The sequence below is a fragment of the Rhinopithecus bieti genome, unplaced genomic scaffold, assembly GCF_001698545.2.
Source record: "Rhinopithecus bieti isolate Rb0 unplaced genomic scaffold, ASM169854v2 scaffold_41649, whole genome shotgun sequence".
Lineage (NCBI taxonomy): Eukaryota > Metazoa > Chordata > Mammalia > Primates > Cercopithecidae > Rhinopithecus > Rhinopithecus bieti.
Genome location: NW_016816893.1, coordinates 79,174 through 91,079, shown reverse-complemented (window position 1 = coordinate 91,079; position 11,906 = coordinate 79,174).

The window sequence follows — 11,906 nt, the reverse complement described above, 5'->3', positions numbered from 1 at the left end:
GCTGCAGCGCCAGTGCGGTGGCTCACGCCTGTGATCCCAGCACTTTGGGATGCCGAGGCGGGTGGATCACGAGGTCAGGAGATCGAGACCATCCTGGCTGACACGGTGAAACCCCGTCTCTGCTAAATATACAAAAACTTAGCCGGGGCATGGTGGCGGATGCCTGTAGTCCCAGCTACTCGGGAGGCTGAGGCAGGAGAATGGCGTGAACCCGGAGAGGTGGAGCTTGCAGTGAGCTGAGATCGTGCCACTGCACTCCAGCCTGGGCGGCAGAGCCAGACTCATCTCAAAAAAAAAAAAAAAAAAAAAAAAAAGGGCTGCGGCTTAGTCAAGACTGTGTAAGGAAGCAAAAGTGAGAGTGGGGCAAGGGAGCTGACAAAGTATGCAAGGCAGTGACCATAATAATGATAATGTTACGATGTTAACATTGTAAATGGGACACAAAGTACATTTTATTATAAATTGAGCTGTGCATACAACCTCTATATAGAGCTTTCTCTAAACCATGTTCAAAACTCTGAGGCTAAACCTGAAGTCCACATGCAGTCTCCCTTCCTTCCTTCCCTCAACAATGGCCTTTCCCTTGACATTTAAATGTACTGAAGCTTCTGAAGGAAGCTTTTCTAGACTTCATATCCTCTCCAACTACTCCTGCTCTGTTCTCTTTCACAGCTGAACTTCTCAAGATGATATATATCAGAAGTCTTTAGACTGAGGTACACCTACCAGTAGAGCATATTACAAAGACACTTCAAGGAGTGAGTACACAGGCACCAACAGTTGTAAAAGAGTAAATTTCCAGTGCTTCAATTTCCACAGGCACTCTTTCCCAAGCCAGAGAACACACCTGAGACCTACACATCACAATGGTTCTCTTTTTTTCCATCCTCCACTTTTACAATTGTCCTTCCACTTTGTAAAATAAATATATATCTGTCACCCATCCTGAATCTTACTAAGGTCCAAGACCTAATATCTAAATACTACCAGAGCAGTAAATAAAGGAACAATTTGAAATATTGGGATCAGCAAAATCTCCTTTAATTAAACCACCATAACATCCCATTCTTCTCACTAACAGATGCATTTCCATTACATTTACTTTTAAAATTTAAATAAAGTTTTTTTTTTTGAGATGGAATTTTGCTCTGTCACCCAGGCTGGAATGCAGTGGTGTGATCTCGGCTCACTGCAACCTCTGCCTCCTGGGTTCAAGCAATTCTCCTGTCACAGCCTCCTGAGTAGTTGGGACTACAGGCGCAAGCCACCATGCCTGGCTGTTTTTTTGTATTTTTAGTAGAGACAGGGTTCCACGAGATTGGTCAGGCTGGTCTCGAACTCCTGACCTCAGGTGATCCACCCACCTCGGCCTCCCAAAGTGCTGGAATTACAGGCGTGAGCCACCATGCTCAGCCAAAATTTAAATAAACTTTCAATTTTAGAGTAAATTAACAGAAAATTTACAAAAATAGTATAAAGAGTTCCCAAATATAAAACACCACACTTCTCCTATTATTAATATCTTACATTGCTATTACTATGGTACATTGGTCACAACTAATGAACCAATATTGATACATTATTATTAACTAAAGTCCATCCTTTATTCAGAACTCATTAGTTTTTCTTTAATGTCCTATTTATGTTATAGGATCTCCTGTAGGGATATATCCTTATATAGGATATATATACCCTCATGTAGGATATATCATTAGATTTAGCCATCATGTCTCCTTAAGCTCCTCTTAGCTGTGACAGTTTCTCAAACTTGCCTTTTTTTTATGACCTTGAAGTTTTGAGGAATACTGGTCAGGTATGTTATAGAATATTGCTCAATTTGGATTTGTCTGATGTTTTTCTCGTGATTAGACTTGGGTTATGCGCTTTGAGGAGGAAAACTACAGAGTTAAAGTTTCATTCTCAATACATAGTACCAAAGGTACATGTTATCAACATGACTTACCACTGATTATGTTAAATTTGATCACCTAGATAGGGTACCATTTGACAGGTTTCCTATTAAAAAGTTACTTCCTACCCTTTTCCATATTGTACTTTTTGGAAATAAGTTGCTAAAGTGTAGTCCACACTTAAGGGGTAGGGATTTATATTCCACCTCCTTGAGGAAAGGGTATCTATATAAATTATTTGGAAGCTTTCTGTACAGGAGATTTATCTCTTCTCTCCCAATTTATTTACTTATTCAATTATTTATTTATATAGTACTTACTCATAGATATTTATGTATACTAAGGGTTTGCTATGGTTTGAACATGTTCCCCAATAGGCAAATGTTGAGAACTTAATTCCCAATGCAACAGTTTTGAGAGGAAGGATCTTTAAGAGCTTATTAAACCCTGCCTTCGTGAATGAATTAGTGGTATTATTGCAGGAGTTAGTTAGTTAGTACCATAGGAGTGAGTTCCTGATAAAAAAGATGAGTTGAGCCCCCTTTCTTTATTGCCCTATTGCACTCTCTTGCCCTTTTGTCTCCTCTGTGGGATGACACAGCAAGAGGGTCCTTGCCAGATGCTCATGCCATGCTTTTGGACTTCCCAGCCTCCAGAACAGTGAGCCAGATAAATTTCTCTTCATTATAAATTATCCAGTCTGTAGTATTCTGTTATACCACATAAAATGGACTAAGACAGGTTTATAATTCAATATGACATTTAAAAAATGTTATTGGCCAGGTGTGGTGGCTCATGCCTATAATCCCAGCACTTTGGGAGGGCAAGGAAGGTGAATCACTTAAGGTCAGGGGTTCCAGACCAGCCTGGCCAACATGGTGAAACCGTATCTCTATTAAAAATACAAAAATTAGCCAGGTGTGGTGGCATACCCCTGTAATCCCAGCTACTTGGGAGGCTGAGACACGAGAATCTCTTGAACCCAGGAGGCAGAGGTTGTAGTGAGCCAAGATCGTGCCATTGAACTCCAGCCTGGGCAACAGAGTGAGACTCTGCCTCAAAAAAAAAAAAGTTCAAATTATTCTAGGTTTAGCTAATAGGAGCTCTTTCAGTTTGCTCCTATGTTCCTTAGATAAATCCCCACCATTTTGTTATTTGACCACTTCTTTACTTTCTCACATTACAAGATATCAAGACTCATCTAGTATATTCCTTGCCCCAGCTCTAGAATCAGTCATTTCTCCAAGGAGCTCTAGTACCCTTTATCGGAGAATGGTATTAGCCACCAAAATCTGGGCACTGGATATGCCCCTTGCTACTGAAGTGTCCTTGCTCCAAGGGCCTCTAAGCAAACAGAGCTAAAAATAGATGTGTTATAGTCATCTCTGTATATACATATATCTACAAGTTTATCTACATCTATTCATCAGTATCTATATTAAGATAAACATGAGTTCGGCCGGGCGCAGTGGTTTATGCCTGTAATCCCAGCACTTTGGGAGGCTGAGGCAGATGGATCACGAGGTCAGGAGATCGACACCATCCTGGCCAACATAGTGAAATTCTGTCTCTACTAAAATAAAAAAATTAGCCGGGCATGGTGGCATGTGCCTGTAATCCCAGCTACTCAGGAGGCTGAAGCAGGAGAATCACTTGAACCAGGGAGTCGGAGGTTGCAGCGAGTCAAGATCATGCCATGGCACTCCAGCCTGGCGACAGAGCAAGATTTCGTCTCAAAAAAAGAAAAAAGAAAAAAAGAAAGATAAACATGAGTTCATTCTTACATTTGTATTCTAATCCAGTACCACATGGTTCATTATAGCTTCCCTGCTTGCTTATCTGTAAACCAACCCCCCACTCCAACAGTGAGACACTTAACTCCCACCATCCTCTACCCATTTACTTTTTTGTTCAATCCCAATATATATCTATGGTAGGTTCAGATTTGTTAACCCACACCCCATGAGAAACAACTTCACCAACTAGTATACAAGGCTTATGAACAATCCGTTTGTCTTTAGAGTTCCAGTCGTTTCCAAAGTCAGCCCCCCTTTCTCTACCCTCTTAGTTAAGAAATATCATGCATTTGTAATATATATTTTCTTTTCATATTTAATTATCAAAATTTATAGTATATTTATGTGGTTTTGAACACTTGTACTTAAATAAATTGAATTAGCAATTGAGAAAAACCATTTAACTTAGAGTCTTAAGGTCACAAGAAATATTTTTTAATTATTTCAATTTATTTATATTCTATTACAGAGAAGTATGATAGATTGATCATAAAAGGCTTTCAAGCATAAACATTACATTAGGATTTGCATCAATCTGGGTTCAACCAAGAGAGAAACTGCACGGTAATTTAAACAGGCAAAATTTAATATAAAAAAGTATTAAGCTGTGAATGAGAACTCTAAGGGTACCCTAAAGTTGAGGGAGAGCCCAAAAGAAAGACAAACCTGGTCACCTATTTGAAGACCTCTTTGAAGAAGATGTGGTTGTAGCCCACTGGACAACAAAGAAATTTTAGTTTATTTGGGGCCAGAATTGGTTCATAATTGCTGGGAAAACAAGAACAACCCTTTGGGGCATTGGCAAGCCAAGGCTGGTAGGCAGGATAAGGCCTAGAGCACACAATGTTCATGACAAGAGGGCTGTGGGCAAAAAACCTTTTGCACACAGCAGAGCCAGAGTTGATGGAGGTTGGGGACGTAGGGAGAGTTGTGGCACCACTGTAGGCATTGCTGGAACCAGGAAATAAACAGGCTGCCCTCTGTAGAAACCTAACACGCTTCTGTGTACAGCTTGGGCTTGGAAAGCTCTGGGCTTTGGTGCAGAGCAAAGGTCAGTTGACTGGCTTGCTAAATGGCCATCACTGTAGGGCCCCAGCAAGTATGCATGAGGCGCTGAGGAGAGGGTATGAGGAGCAGCAGCCTGGGCTAAGACTCAGAGCCACATTGTCTGAGCCTTCCAGCTACAGCACTACAGCCTTCATGAAGAGCTAGAAAAAGCTGCACTTTGCCTAGCATTGGAGAAAACCACGTGAGACCCAGGAGGACATACCCATTCCTTCCTCCTGGAATATCTCTCCAACACCCTCTATGAACAAATCAGCATTATGCCAATTGGCAAAGAAAAGATATTTAAAGGATCCAGATCCATTTTCACAAAACCAATGAAGTATGACTTTGCAGATGAGGGGCAATAAAAGGGTAATTAAGACAGGATTAAATTTTGTGGGGAAAGTAAATTGGTAGTATGATTTTAGAGAAGAAAAAAGAATCACGTAACATTTCTGACTAAAGGAGAGTATGGTTTGTATATTTTTAAATGGATGACGGTAGTTTCAAATGATGATGGTATTTGTATTCCACTGAATATATTTAAAGGAAGAATGAAATAATTTCATGTTAAAATGCTATAATTTTAATAAAATTATATATTAAATTATATATATATTTAAACTTATGATGATATATATAAACTTATATATTATACATAAACTTATGATAAACATATAGATGCCAACTGTAACATGGAAATACACAGGGCTGACATTATTTCATTTAGGTTGCATATAAGCAAAAATGTTTGAAGATCACAAGTATAATCCACCTTTATTTCCTGACTTCTGAAATTATCACCTGTCACTACCATAATTAACCTCTACCTTCTTAGATCGAAAGGACATTTAGACATCACCTTAACTGACCTCTCTTCAGCATTTGATACTATTAATCACTTCTTCCTTTTTGAAACAAGCTTAACTTGACTTAACAGTGCCTGTCCTATTTTCCTCTTTCTACTACCGTTTTACCATCATGCATGCTTACGACAGGAATACATTCTCAGAAATGCATCATTAGGCGATTTCATCATTGTGTGGACATGATAGAGCATAATTCACAAACCCAGGTGGGCTGGCCCACTACACACCTAAGCTGTATGGTATAACTTATTTCTCGTAGGCCACAAACCTGTATAGTACATTACTGTACTGAAAATTGAAACACAATGGTATTTGTGTATCTAAACATAAAAGGATACAGAAAAATACTATATGAAATATGGCATACAGTGTAAGAATGCAGCACAAAACACAACATCCGCGTAGGGTTCTAATGGGAACTGCTTGCCCTTCAATTCATTGCTGGTGATAGTGATGCTCACCTCTGAGGTCTTTTTAGGGACTTTACTCCAAGTCCCTAAGCCCAGCCCAAGTCTGGGCCTCACCAAACATCAGCTGTCTCTTCCAATTGTGGATGGGCATAAGATCTTCCTTCCCTTGCCACTGAGACTCAGAATATAACTGGGGAAAAACACCAGGATGTCCCATTTCCTTGCCTCTCACAATAGGAGGCTCCTTATATACCCCCAATAATTAGGCCTGCCCTAAAACAAGGGATCCAACAATTTTAATAAGTGGAGTAGCCTGGGTTGAGCGGGGTGAAGAGTGCAAACTATAGTAATCCAGAATGAGAGCTGAAAAAAAAAAGACATGTATTGAGGCAATTATTGGACTTATTCCTAATTCAAACATAATACCCATAAAGAAAGGGATCAACCTGTGGGTTCATTTTGGATCCATGATCTATATTAAATGGCAAAAAAAGAGAAAGTGTATTTGCAGCATTATCTGGTAATACTAAGAGACCTGTGAAATGAGAAGGTAAAAAATATGTGCATTACATCCTGTAACAATCTAGAATTAAGGGAGCTGTGAGGGGAAGTTTACGCTACTCCTATGGGATGCAATCCCACTGTTACGGGATTTCCAGCCATCCTGTTGATAGAAAGTATTTTGGAACTGTTTGATTTTATAGGTAAATATCATCCCTCAATCGGTTAGGGTAAACTTAACATGATATATGCAATTGTTTTGTTTCCACAGAGGACTTACGGTGATATTCCAGTCACCATCTTTTTTAAAAAAATCTTATTTAGAAATGCTGAGATAAGCTTTTTCTAGGTAAATAACTAGATAAATAAAAATTAAAGGAACTTTTAACAAATATCTGTTCGATACAGGATAATAATCCAAACAAATTTTGAACAAAAGCCTTTAGACTGCAATTTTTGGCAGGGACAGAAAGAACACAGTATACCTTACTGAAGAATCGTAGTCATGGCCAGATGTGGTGGCTCATGCCTGTAATCCCAGCACTTTGGGAGGCTGAGGCAGGCAGATCACTCAAGGTCAGGAGTTCGAGACCAGCCTGGCCAACATGGTGAAACCTCATCTCTACTAAAAATAAAAAAGTTAGCCAGGAGTAGAAGTGCACACCTGTAATCCCAGCTACTCAGGAGGTTGAGGCAGAAGGATCACTTGGACCTGTGAGATGGAGGTTGTGGTGAGGTGAGATCATGCCACTGCATTCCAGCAGAATGGTAGTCATCATCAGTCGCACTTGCTTCTCATCAAAGAGAAAAACCATCTCTATGGCAGTTTCTGCGCATATCAACTCCCATGTGAAGATTTTTGCCATAATTTCTCAGAACATCTTAAACTGACCACCATCTATCTACACCCAAAGTGTCAATATAACCAATCCACCATTCTTGTCTGCCCCTGCCACTAAATAGAAACACCTTAACTTAGTAATCAAAAAGCTAGATAAGCGATTCTGTTGTGATGATTTGAGCCTATTTAGTTTTAGCACAACTATGAAGAAAAATGAATTTAATTTGTGGCTCAAGCCTGTAATCCCAGCACTTTGGGAGGCCGAGACGGGCGGATCACGAGGTCAGGAGATCGAGACCATCCTGGCTAACACGGTGAAACCCCGTCTCTACTAAAACACAAAACTAGCCGGGTGAGGTGGCGGGCACCTGTAGTCCCAGCTACTCGGGAGGCTGAGGCAGGAGAATGGCGTAAACCCGGGAGGCGGAGCTTGCAGTGAGCTGAGATCTGGCCACTGCACTCCAGTACCAGCGACAGAGCGAGACTCCGCCTCAAAAAAAAAAAAAAAAAATTAAAACGAATTTAATTTGAAGCAGTAGGAAATTAAAAATTAAGCCGTTTGATTTAGATGACAGTTGATGATCATCTGTGAAGCTGTAAATATCAACCACGCTGAACATGGGGAATATTTGGATATAGCCATATACCACATGGTATATGGCTATGATGTCAATTCAACTTCGCTAAGCTGAAGCTACCACTTCTTTAATGTTATATGGTTGACCCTTGAACAAAAAGGGTTTGAATTACCAGGTCCACTCACAGGTGGATTTATTTCAACAACCTGTGAATAGAAAATACAGTATTTTGGCCAGGCGGCGTGGCTCACACCTGTAATCCCAGCACTTTGGGAGGCTGAGGTGGACAGATCACCTGACGTCAGGAGTTCAAGACCAGCCTGGCCAACATTGTGAAACCCCGCATCTACTAAAAAGTACAAAAATTAGAAGGGCATTGTGGTGTGCGCCTGTAATCCCAGCTACTCGGGAGGCTGCGGCAGGAGAATCGCTTGAACCTAGGAGGTGGAGCTTGCAGTGAGCCGAGATTATGCCATTGCACTCCATCCTGGGCAACAAAGAACAAAACTCCATCAAAAAAAAAAAAAAAAAAAAAGGGGGGGAAGGAAGGAAGGAAGGAGGGAGGGAGGGAGGAAGGAAGGAAGGAAATACAGTATTTGCCAGTTGCAAAACCTACTTATAGGGAGGGCCAACTTTTAGTATACACAGGTTCTGCAGGGCCAACAGCCAGACTTGGTATGAGTGGATTTTTGTAAACTGGAGTGGGGTGGAGGGGCACGTCCTAAAACCAATCCCCCATGTATATTAAGGGAAGACTGTACTTATTATATCATAGATAGCTTTCTAGGTTGTATTTGTTACAGTAGTACTAGGTGCTGTAACAGAAAAGCCCTGAAACCTCAGTGGCTTAACATTGAGAAATTTATTTCTTGACCACTTGAAATCACTTGCTTAGGGCAAGGAGAGTACTCCACTCTACAGAGTCACAGAGAGAGCCTGCCATCTTCAACATACAGTTGCCAGCCACCCAGGGTATTTACTTCCAAACAGACAGCAAACAAGGGAAGAGCAAAAACATTCCACTGCCCAGAGGCACATGGCCACATCTAACTAGAAAAGAGGCTGCAAATTGTAATCTCTCTAGCAGGGTGCCCAGAAAGAAAAAGAAATAGGATTTGGTGAAGAGCTAGAAAGTCTCTTCTCTACTGCACTCTACCATTCTGGTCCCCAAATAGCCATTTCATTCATCCTCTCACACACAGAATACAATGAGTCCCACCTCAAGAGAGGAAAACCAAAGTTCAGCTAGTCACTGCAGGCAGCTCAAAGGCCAGGATTATGAAGTAATGCTCGTTTTTCCCCATCGGGGCTAGATATGGCTCCTGAAAGTCTAGTGACCTAGAAACTTTTTGGTTATCTATTGTCATTTCCCCCACTCTCACATACCAATATTAAAAACACAAGAGTGGGAGACTCAATGAACTTCCCATGTAGAAGGGGAAAGAATGAGAGACACACGGAAGTCAGTGGTCCACATTCTGAAATCCAGCCATGCAGACGTGAAGGCCCTCCTCTGGTAGGTCGTCCACCCTTATCCATGGTTTTCCATCCTCACCCCATCCTCAGCTCCTCCCTCTGGAAGTCCTCCCTTATCCATTATTCTCCTTGGACCCCTTCAGAGAGTGTCTTCCTTAGGGACTACAAAGCTTTCTCCACTTACTTTCTGAAATGCAAGTTTAAGGGCCTCGAGTTAAGTTTACTCAACTTCAACAGTTTTAGGGCCACTTTCTCAAATCCCCTCAAAAATTTGATGGGTTCTGATCTATTTGTTTCCAGTTAGTTCCACGTACCGGTAACTACATCCAATGTTCTTGCATAGACATAATCCTCATACTTTATTTCTGTATTTATTTATTTTTGCTTCCTTGTACCATGCCTCTCCAAACCTGAATGACAGTTAAGTTGAAGCCCTGAGGGTTAATCTGATCTCAGACTCCTCAATCTCGTTTGGGATTTACAGAGATTTTGCCAAATTCCTCTCCCAAAGGGTCACAGCACATTACACCCTAATAAGGTATAAAACTGCCCAGTCTCCTTCATCGTCACCAGCAATGGTACACAGCACAGTGGTTTAGGGTGTGGGCTCTAGAGCTGGACTGCTCGACATCGGATAGCAGTTCTATCATCCATTAATTGTTGGATTATGGACGATGTTCAACTCACCTGCGCCTCACTTTCCATATCTGTGCAAAGGAGACAAAGAAGATATTCTCATCCAAATTTTAAAAATAATTATGGGTGATGGAACTGAGGCCCAGAGAAACTGATTTGTTCAAGGTCACACCAATAAGGAGTAAACGACCTAATACACATAATACTTAGAACATGGCATGTGAGTTCTTAATGAATATGCCCTTTTCTTTTTTGTTTTCTAATTTGAGGGACTGAAAAATGATACCTCATTATCACTGTCTTTACATTTCCCCTGCTTACTAGTGGAGTTATGTGCTCTTTCATTTGGATTCTCTCCTCTGTGAATTGCTTTTTCATACCCTTGACTCATTTTTGTCTCATCATATACAATCAGAATATTCTGTATATTAGGGATATTAGCCCATTATCTCTCCTATACCTGTAGTGCAGTTGTGCGATCTTGGCTCACTGCAACCTCTGCCTCCCAGGTTCAAACGATTCTCCTGCCTCAGCCTCCCAAGTAGCTGGGATTACAAGTACACACCATGCCTGGCTCTGCTTTTCTTTTTTTTTTTTTTTTGGCTGTAATGATTTTACAAGAGGTTTTGTTTTGTTTGTTTGTTTGTTTTTTGGTCTGTAATGATTTTACAAGAGGCTTTTTTTTTTTTTTTTTTTTAATTTAAAAAACTTAGAGACAAGGTCTCACTATCTTGCCTAGGCTGGGATTATAGGCATGAGCCACCATGCCCATCCCCTCCTCATGTTTTATACACACACACACACACACACACACACACACATACACACATGATTAACGATTAAGCAGAAATTTTATTTAGTAAGATTGACATTTTAATGAAATTATATTTTTATGTTGGGTTTTTTTTTTTTTTTTTGGTTTTTTTTTTTGAGACAGATTCTCACTTTGTTGCCCAGGCTGGAATGAAGTTGCATGAATACAGCTCACTGCAGGCTCAGCCTTCTGGGCTCATGCGATTTTCCTGTCTCTTCCCCCCAAGTAGCTGGGACTACAGGTGCACACCACCACATCCAGCTAATTTTTGCATCTTTTGTTGAGATGGGGTTTCACCATTTTGCCCAGGCTGGTCTCAAACTCCTGATCTCAAGCAATTCACCCACCTCGGCCCCACAAAGAGCTAGGATTACAGGTGTGAGCCACAGCACCTGGCCAAAATTGTTTTCATATCCTAGAATTGCCATGTCCCTCCATTTATTTACGCCCCATTTTATAACATCAATAAAATCTTTTTTATGGCCCTTGCACTTTTGTTAAGTTTATTCCCAAGTATTTTTATAGTTGTATCATTAAAGTAGAAAGGGGATATACTTTCCATTTCCATTTTAAACCAGCTATTGTCAGTATAGAAAATGTTATTTTCCTATGTCTTTTTTATCCAGTTAGCCTCCCAAATTCTATTATAAATTCAAGTATTTCTTATACGAGAATCTCATGAGTTTTCAAGGTGTACAGTTATATAACCCATAAATACAGATAATTCTTCTAAAATGTTTACATCATTTCATTTTTTCAGCTTACTGCATTAGCTAAGACTTTCAAAGCAATGCTGAATAATAGTGGTGATAAAAGGTATTCTTATGTTGTTCCTGATATCCTGAATGTGTCAGCCTTTCACCATGTAGTATATTGGCTGTTGGTTTTGAAAAATTGTCTTTATCTAGGGACATGGATGCAGCTGGAAACCATCATTCTTAGCAAACTATCACAAGAACAGAAAACCAAACACCGCATGTTCTCACTCATAGGTGGGAACTGAACAATGAGATCACTTGGACTCGGGA